Genomic DNA, 9,347 nt, shown 5'->3' with positions numbered 1-9,347 from the left:
GCGTGGAGGTCCGACCTCCCATTGTTTACATCAGGGATCAGCTGTTAGCCCTCGGAGCCTCCGCTGCCCTGCCTACCGCCGAGCAAGCTAACATCCCTCGCGAGGTGAGAGTTTACACGTGATTATGATAGCTGTGTATGTCCCACAGGCTGCAGCAGCCTGTGAGGTCCTGCACACTTTAACCAGCAGACTCCAAACACAGCACTCTCAGGCCCTTTTCCTGATCTCTGGGGACTTTAATCACATCTCCCTGTCCTCCACTCTCCCCACCTTCACCTAGTATGTTACCTGCCACACCAGAGACAATAAAACATTGGACTTATTGTATGCCAACACCAAGGAGGCATACAGCTCATCACCTCTCCCTCCCCTGGGGGGCTCAGATCACAATCTGGTTCATCTCCAGCCTGTGTATAAACCTCTGGTACACAGAGAACCAGTTGTGAAACGCACAGTAAGGAAATGGTCGGAAGAGACTGAAGAGGCCCTGAGGGACTGTTTCCGTTCTACTGTGTGGGACAACCTCTGCAGCCCCCTAGAGGATGACCTCAACAGCATCACAGATTGCATTACGGATTACATGAACTTCTGTGTGGACAAAACCGTACCCATCATAAAGGTACAGTGTTTTTCTAACAAGCCATGGATAAATCCGGAAATTAAGGCTCTCCTCAAGGAGAAGAAGAGAGTCTTTAGATCTGGAGACAAACAGGAGCTGGAAGTTGTCCAGAAGAAGCTGAAATGGAAGATAAGGCAAGGGAAGGAAAACTACAGGAGGAAGATGGAAGAGCAGCTGCAACAGGACAACATCAGAGGGGTTTGGAACAGCCTGAAGACAATCTCAGGACAAAAACCAACCCCCCAGGCTGCAGGAGACTTGGGGTGGGTGAATGACCTAAATAAATATTTTAATAGGTTTGATCAACCACCCACCCCTCCCCCAGCATCGCCCCCCCTACTGCAATCTCCTTCATCTTCAGGGACTGCCTGTCCTTCATCTCAGGACTTCACACCTCTCAGCTTCACACCTCCAAGCTCCCAGTCATTACACCCACCCGCGGCTTCTGTGGACTTCAACATACACACCCCTCCCCCAAAATCCACTCTTTCTATCTCAGCACTTCAAGTGAGGAACGAGCTTTGCAAGATCAAGGTGCGGAAGGCTGCAGGTCCAGATGGCATCAGCTCCCGGCTCCTGAGATGCTGCGCAGATTAACTGTGTGGCATCCTAGGTTATCTGTTCAACCTGAGCCTGTCACTGGGGAAAGTACCACAGCTGTGGAAGACCTCCTGTGTGGTACCGGTACCAAAGACCTCCCATCCCAAGGACCTCAGCAGCTACAGGCCGGTAGCCCTGACATCGCATCTGATGAAGACCCTCGAGAGGTTGGTTCTAAACCATCTGCGCCCCCTGGTGAGGTCTTCATTGGATCCGCTGCAGTTTGCTTACCAGCCTGGCATTAGGGTGGAGGATGCCATCATCTACCTCCTGCACCGAGCTCTGACTCACCTGGAGAAGCCTGGAAGTACTGTGAGGATCATGTTCTTTGATTTCCCCAGTGCTTTTAACACCATCCAGCCACGACTTCTGAGAGACAAGCTGGAGCAGTACGGGGCCCCCACAGGGAACTGTGCTGGCACCGTTCCTCTTCACCCTCTACACTGCAGACTTCTCCATCAACTCCCCACGCTGCCACCTACAGAAGTTCTCTGATGACTCTGCCATAGTCGGCCTCATCACAGGTGAGGACAACTCAGAGTACAGACAGTGGACTCTGGACTTTGTAGACTGGTGTCAGCAAAACCATCTGCTGATCAACGCCGGGAAAACAAAGGAGTTGGTGGTGGACTTCCGGAGACGCAGACCCACCACACTGACACCGGTGAACATCCAGGGAGTGGACATTGAGATAGTGGACTCTTATAGGTACCTGGGTGTTCACCTGAATAATAAACTGGACTGGAGCCACAACACTGATGCTCTGTACAGGAAGGGTCAGAGCAGACTCTACCTGCTGAGGTGTCTGAGGTCATTTGGAGTACAGGGAGCGCTTTTAAAGACCTTCTATGACTCTGTGGTGGCATCTGTCATTTTTTACAGTGTGGTATGTTGGAGCAGCAGTTTATCAGCAGCTTAGAGGAAGAGGTTGGACAAATTCATTAGGAAGGCCAGCTCTGTTCTGGGATGCACCCTGGACCCAGTGCAGGTGGTGGGAGACAGAAGGACTCTGGCCAAAATAACATCTGTGATGGACAGAGTAGCCCACCCCATGCATGTAAATGTTGCTGAACTGCAGAGCTCCTTCAGTGACAGACTGCTGCATCCTAGATGCACAAAGGAGCGTTTCCGCAGGTCCTTCCTCCCTGCAGCTGTCAGACTGTACATTCAGAACTGCTCCCAACAAACATAGATGTTTACATCAATGCTGTAACTGCAATAAGTTAATTAACCGATTCGCACTACAACCTGGTTTGCCTCTTATCTGTAGTTATTTTTATTTAATTTAATAACTGTACAATACTCTGTATATAGTAACCATTGTCCTTAATGTAAATATGTAAGAAAAATTGTGTATGTTTCTGTTCTGTGTCCTGTATACTCTTTGTTTGTATATGTGTCTTTTTGGCTGCTGTTACAACCAAATTTCCCCTTGTGGGACAAATAAAGTATTATTCTATTCTATTCTATTCTGGTTTGCACAACAAAAGCTGGAGGAGAAACGAGCTGATGAAAATCTCAGCAGGGGTGATTAACACCTCGGGACTTGCACCAGAAAATAAAAAAGCCAGTAATTCTAGTAGGTAAGTAAGCAAGTAAGTAAAGTTTATTTATATAGCACCTTTCACAGACATATGTCACAAAGTGCTTTACAAGCTAAAAACGTAATACAGTCATAAAATACACCATGAAAACCCTGGTCTAATTAAAAGCTTTTTGAAATAAAAATGTCTTTAGCTGCTTTTTGAAGGTCTCCACTGAGTCCAAACCCCGTAGAAATAGGGGAAGTGCATTCCACAATCTGGGTGCAACAGCTTGGAAAGATCGGTCCCCTTGGGTTTTAAAACGAGTGTGGGGGACCACTAAAAGGTTTTGGTTTGCTGACCTCAGGTTACGAGTGGAGGTATGTGTATGAATCAGATCAGCAATGTGGGGGGGGGGGCTGTCTCTGTAATGCTCTAAAAGTTTAAACTACAATTTTAAAATGGAACCTGAATCTGATTGGTAGCCAGTGCAGCGACTTTAAAACAGGGGTCATATGAGCACCCTTGTTCGAGCGGGTCAGTAGCCTCGCTGCAGAGTTTTGAACAACCTGTAGGCGGGCTAGCCCTTTCATGTTTCACTTGTTGACACGATGGATCTAAGTTTAGAAATGTTCCTCAAGTGAAAAAAGCAGGTTCTTACTGTCTGATTTAAATGTCCCTCCAAAGAAAAAATGACACCCAAGTTTCTAAGGTTATGTTTCTGTGAGGAACCTAAGTCACCCAGTCGCCGGTGTTGGGTTGAGGGAAGTTACGCAAATTTGCGCAGGTTTAGTAAACCTAGTGTTAAACTGGGAGCCACTATCATGTGTTTGCCTGATGGACTAACAGCATTTTAAGACAATATCAGCTGAGGAAACCTTGGATCATGAGCCTGTCCATCTATTCCCCTCCCCGTGATCCATACCACGTCACTCTCTATTACGATAGGGACGATGATGAAATTTATAGGGACCAATTCCAGTCTGAACTTGAATGTCAGACCTGGAATGTGCGTTCTCATAACATCTATGTGGGCCCCGAAGGCGTGGCTACAGCAGTAAAATTTACCGAAGAATAACGGCATTGGTTCAATATGGGACCTGATTCACCGCCCCATATTACATTGGCGGTCCATGAGGGTCATCAGGCAAGGGAAGTGGGAACGATTGTCAGGAGAGCGCAGGACGAAGCCTGTTGGCGAGCCACTCAGATTCCAGATGTTTGGTATTCGCCAAAATGCAATATTTACCATATAACTTGACTGTCAAATGACGCGGTGATATTGGAGCATGAGCAGGTTTCCAGAATCCACGGAAGAGAAAGAGAAAGAACAGACCATGCTGATGCAGTGGCTGCACTGGCGACTCTTCCTGACACTTTGTGGTCAGCAGGACCCACAGATGTGGGCCTGGCAACTTGCTCGCCTGTTTTATTTCAGCTGAAGTCTGAAGCACCAATCCGGAAACCGCAGTACAGACACAAACCAGAAGCAGAGGAGGGGATTGCAGAAACCATTGAATTGATCGAGCTAATGCGTTTTTCTGTCTCCCATTACATGAGTCTCTTAGGGACGTTTTTTCATTCACATACAGGGGGCGACAATACAGATACACGCGGTTACCACAAGGGTTTGCATTGTCCCCTGGAATTTTCAACCAAGTGTTGAAAGAGGCTCTCTCACCATGTCACCTACCAGAGGGGTAGGTGCACACTGGTGCAGTATGTTGATGATCTACTCATTGCGGCTCCGTCAGCTTCAGCATGTATGGCAGCCTCGCTCACAATACTGAACAGACTCGCTGAGTCCGGGTTCAAAGTAAGTAAAGGAAAGTTGCAGTTGGTCCGACCAGAGGTAACATTCCTGAGCCGTGTCATTGCTCACAAATCAGTGGGGTTGCTTAACACACACAGTGATCAGATTCTGACACATCCAAAACCACGCACGGTTAAAGAGCTGCTCTCATTCTTAGGCTTAACAGGATACAGCCGGCAGTTCATACCAAATGAGGGCAAAACAGCTCCTTTGAGAGATCTAGTGAAAAAGGCGGGTGTCCATAACCTTAAGGCTGAACTGCCATGGACATCAGCCACTGAGTCGGCGTTTATCACACTGAAACAAGACCTGTCAAGATCCACTGATCTTGCCATACCTAATTATGATGAACCATTCTATCTTGGTGTTTCTGAAACACACGGGATAGTTAATGGGGTGTTGTTTCAGAAAAAGAGGGGAGGGAGAGATGTACTTATGTACGTCAGCATCAGACTGAATCCATTAGAGACAAGACACCCTGTATGCACACAACATGCAGTTGGGGTGGCAAAAATCATACAAAAAACAGCACATACAGTCAGGGAACATCCATTGACAGTACTGACCACACGCAGTGTAGTGGCATATGTTAACTCACAAGCATTCACTATGACACCACTGACACAGCAGAGAGTGAGTAAAGTCTTAGACGCTCCAAATCTGACATTCACACATGAGGGAATCAATATGGCAGATTTAATGGGATCAGGGGAACCGCATGACGGCACCAAGAGAGCAGATGTTGAAGAGAAAATCAAAGAAGACTTGAAGGCGGAACCCATTTCGGGAGCTGAAGACTGGTTTACAGATGGATGCTGTCACAGAGATGAGGAAGGGCTGAAAGCAGGCTACGCTGTAGTTTGCAGAAATGGGACTGAATTTGAAGTGAAAGAGGCCAGAAGAGTTGAAGGGCAGCAGTCGGCTCAGAGAGCAGAAGTAATTGCATTAAGCCGAGCCCTGAGACTCGCTAAAGGAAAAAGAGTCAACATTTACACGGATTCAGCTTATGCCTTTGGAGCAGCTCATGTGGAGCTTGCCCAATGGAGGAAAGCAGGATTCAGGACAGCAGACAATGCACCAATCTGCCACAAGAAGGAAATGGAGGAACTTGAACAGGCTTTGGAAGATCCGGAAGAGGTGAGTATTATAAAATGTAAAGGTCACTCTTCTGGGACTGGCATGGTGGCCAGGGGGAATCAGAAAGCCGATCAAGCCGCAAAAGAGGCTGCAGGATATAAACGACCAAGGCAGATGGTGCAAATAAGTGTGGAGGAAGAATCAGGAGTCAACATGTTGGAGGAGGCCAGAGAGGCCCAAGAGGAGGCAGCCCCGGAGGAGAAGGGGGTGTGGAAGAGCCGAGGAGCATGGGAGGAAGGTCTGTGGCGAGGACCCGACGGACGACCTGTGCTGACTGCAAACCTGGCAAAACAGAAGATCACCGAAGCCCATGGGCTCGGTCATGTGGGTGTGGCCCAGATGGAGAGACATCTGTGCCATTGGTGGCACCCATTTTTGAAAGATATGATTAAGGAGAAAGCCAGGACGTGCCTGATCTGTGGGAGGCACAATCCAAAGCCAGTAATAAAGCCAGAAGCAGGTAAGTTTCCCATTCCAGAGAGACCAGGTGAAGAGATTGTCATCAATTTCACTGACATGATCAACGTGCGTCCAGGAGGAGTCAGGTATTTATTGGTGAGTGTAGATGCTCTGACCGGCTGGCCAGAGGCGTGGCCTATGAAGAGGGAAGATGCGAGGAGTGTAATTAAGTGTCTGATTAATCATTACATTCCTAGGTATGGGTTTCCCAAACGAATTCGGTCAGATAATGGGACCCATTTTAAAAACAAAGATTTGGCAGAGGTAGAACAGAGGATGGGGGTGCAACACAGGTTTGGGACTGTGTATCATCCTCAGTCCCAAGGAAAAGTAGAAAGAATGAACCTAAATTTGAAAAACAAAATAGCCAAAATTTGCGCACAGACGGGGCTAAAGTGGGTCGCAGCCCTGCCAATTGCATTAATGATCATAAGATGTTCTGTTAACCAATCCACAGGTTTCACGCCGTACGAGCTGTTGACAGGACGACAGTTTCCTGGTCCCTGGACAGCAGTCCCGGCTGAAGAGAGCATAAAAAGTAACAGAACGCATGCAGAATATTGGAAAGAATTAAAAGCTCTTGTGTCTAGTTTCACACAACAGGTTGCAGCAGGAGTGAGCAAGGTGGACAGGTCCGTTCCCGACGCTGAGGCGGTGTGGCTGAAGGTCATCAAGTGAAAGTGGAAAGAACCTAGGTGGACGGGGCCATATGAAGTGACGGCTCGTACCACAACAGCGGTCCAGTTGAAGGGGAAAGGCGAGACCTGGTTCCAGTGGTCTCAGTGTGCAGTAGTGGATGAGAGCTTGGTGGAGACAAGCTCATCTCCAAATAACACGGGTGGCAAAAAAAAGGCAGAATAAACCCTCTCACCCGTGCAACGACTAACCAGTAGTCTACCTGGGAAGTCGAAGAAAGAAGAGAAGGATCGCAGAGCATCACTTCACTCAAAGAGGAGGTGGCAAAGAGGCGTGAAGCTTAATAGGCTGGGGCTCCAGTCTAAAGTTAAAGGACAGTATGGGAACCAAAACCATGGGGTTGTGGGGAAATTGGAAAATGATTGGGGTGTTGGCATGTGTGTGTGTTCTAATATGTTTGTTTGTTTTTTGGTGAATTGCCCAGACGCAGAGGTCTACCCACTCCAGAGTCCAAATTGATTGAGTCACCAAGAAGATTTAAGCGTGAGGTTTCAGGTACAAGGGATGAGTGCCTCAGCACATATGGTGGACTAGAGTTGGACTATGTTAATGGGTCCACAACGTTTGATTTGTAAATCAACCCCTTCCTCATTTTTCCCCATATCATCTGAGAATTTCACACAGATCATCAAGTTGGGATCATAAGATAGCCTTTGAAAACCACGCAAGGCTCCCTCCCACACAGCAGAGCGATTTATATTAAATTTGCACTGCTGTTTTGTCCTAATTTTGCTTGATAGTTCCAGCAGTATCTCTTGAACAGGGACGTTTTCTGCACTAAAAAAAGAAAATAAAACAGAAAATAAAATATATCAGCCACGTAGTCATGTTACAGAATTTGAGAACATGCGTCACACTGATAGAGATTTAAAGCTTTAAAGTTTCATATTGATTTGACAATTCTGGAAAGCTATAATCATGTCTCAAACTCAAATTCTGTATGTTTGTTACTCACATCTGATTCTCCAAGCTCCCAATTATAGCTTGATTTAAATCCTCATCATCTGAAGAATCGCCAGAGAGCGATGCCACGAGAGTTAAATATGAAGAATAATCTTCATCATTAACACTCATGGCAGGGATGTCTTCACTTCTTGCATTGAAATCTCTGCTTTGAGTGCTTGTACTAGGTTTGTCATCACTTCTCGCCATGTAGCCTTCATCACAAATGCTGTTCCCATCACTTCCTTGCTTTGCTCGTCACCTTTTACCAACACTCCTTCCAATACAGTTGGTCCCAGTATCATCTTCTTCATCACTGCTAGTGCCAGGGTTATCACCTTTAACATGACTTCTTAACCTTGTAGTGACTTGGCTGCTCATGTCTTGTTGGATTTTTGAACTATCAACTTCAAAACAATCATTGTCACTGTCCTTATCAGTTGCACAACTGCTTAATGCTGATTTGGAGCTGATGTGGGAAGGATCTTTGTCTTCATCTGATTCACTCTTCAACAGAGAAAGACCAAAAACATATATCAAAATCAAGTAATTATAGCTTATCTTAAAAAGATTAAAATAAGAAATATCCATATTGATTGCTCCCAAACACTTATTTTAAATAAATATATTCTATTTTTCTAGAAGCCCAATTGTTGACATGTTTTTTCCCAAATCATGATTACTTTTCATTCTTTTAGGAACTTACTAAAACTGTCCTTGATGGCCTTACATAGAGAGCTTTGGTTTTAAAAACCTTTAGGATCAGCATCCCATTCAGCTCCTGACCATCTTGGAGCTTTGGAGACACCAGCTTATTGCCACAAGCCATTAGAAACTCGAGGCTACAAAAAATAAATAGGGACAACAGCAATTGCTAATTAGTTAAATATTTTAAATATTAGTTAAATATATTATTATATACTGTTCTGTTTGTGTGTATGCTTTTATGACTTTTAAATTCTACTGGTATAGTCCATATGTTTTCATAATGATGAATAATATTTTAAACTTCTTTACTTTGGTATATTACCTTTAAGTACAAGTCATTACATGAATACACACAGTAACAATAAACAATAGTATTTTACCTGACATCCTCTGGAATGCCAAAGCTTTCCTTGATGTGTTTCACGACAGTTTGGTTGTCCCAGGTCTTCTGGAATTCAAAAGCACTGAGGATGTGCCCATGTTTGTGTAACCATAATTTTGAACCTTGTTTGCACACTACTCCCCATGATGGAGTTGGAAGTAGTATAACATCTTTGTTGAAATGGTCATGCTGCTGTGCCATAGCTCTGAAATATAAATATAACTATTAGATACCATAAACAACAGCAAGTGATAACTAATAATACTGAAATGTAGACAGCAGAACACTATCCAAACCCCTACACAGAATGCTTTCTTAGACAAAATTGTTGTAGTTAGGCAAACATAAGGGTTAATTTTATATACTGTATTGTACTGTATTCTATATAATTATAGTATCTGCCTTGGTAGGGTGATAATGAGTGGCAGTCTGTTATTAAATTCAATTAATCAATTTATATTAATTAAA

The 9,347-nt window shown here is 45.1% G+C and overlaps 1 pseudogene; it reads right to left on the bottom strand.

Annotated features, from left to right (window-relative positions):
- Positions 1-7,798: 7,798 nt before the first annotated feature.
- LOC146363652 (uncharacterized) lies at positions 7,799-9,080 on the bottom strand (annotated as a pseudogene).
- Between the last annotated feature and the right edge of the window lie 267 nt (positions 9,081-9,347).

Source organism: Perissodus microlepis, chromosome 22 (genome assembly GCF_051167445.1).
Source record: "Perissodus microlepis isolate ML-2025 ecotype Zambia chromosome 22, ASM5116744v1, whole genome shotgun sequence".
In the NCBI taxonomy this organism is placed as follows: domain Eukaryota; kingdom Metazoa; phylum Chordata; class Actinopteri; order Cichliformes; family Cichlidae; genus Perissodus; species Perissodus microlepis.
Note: the sequence above shows the minus strand (reverse complement) of the source record. Positions and strands in the feature narration are given on the sequence as shown.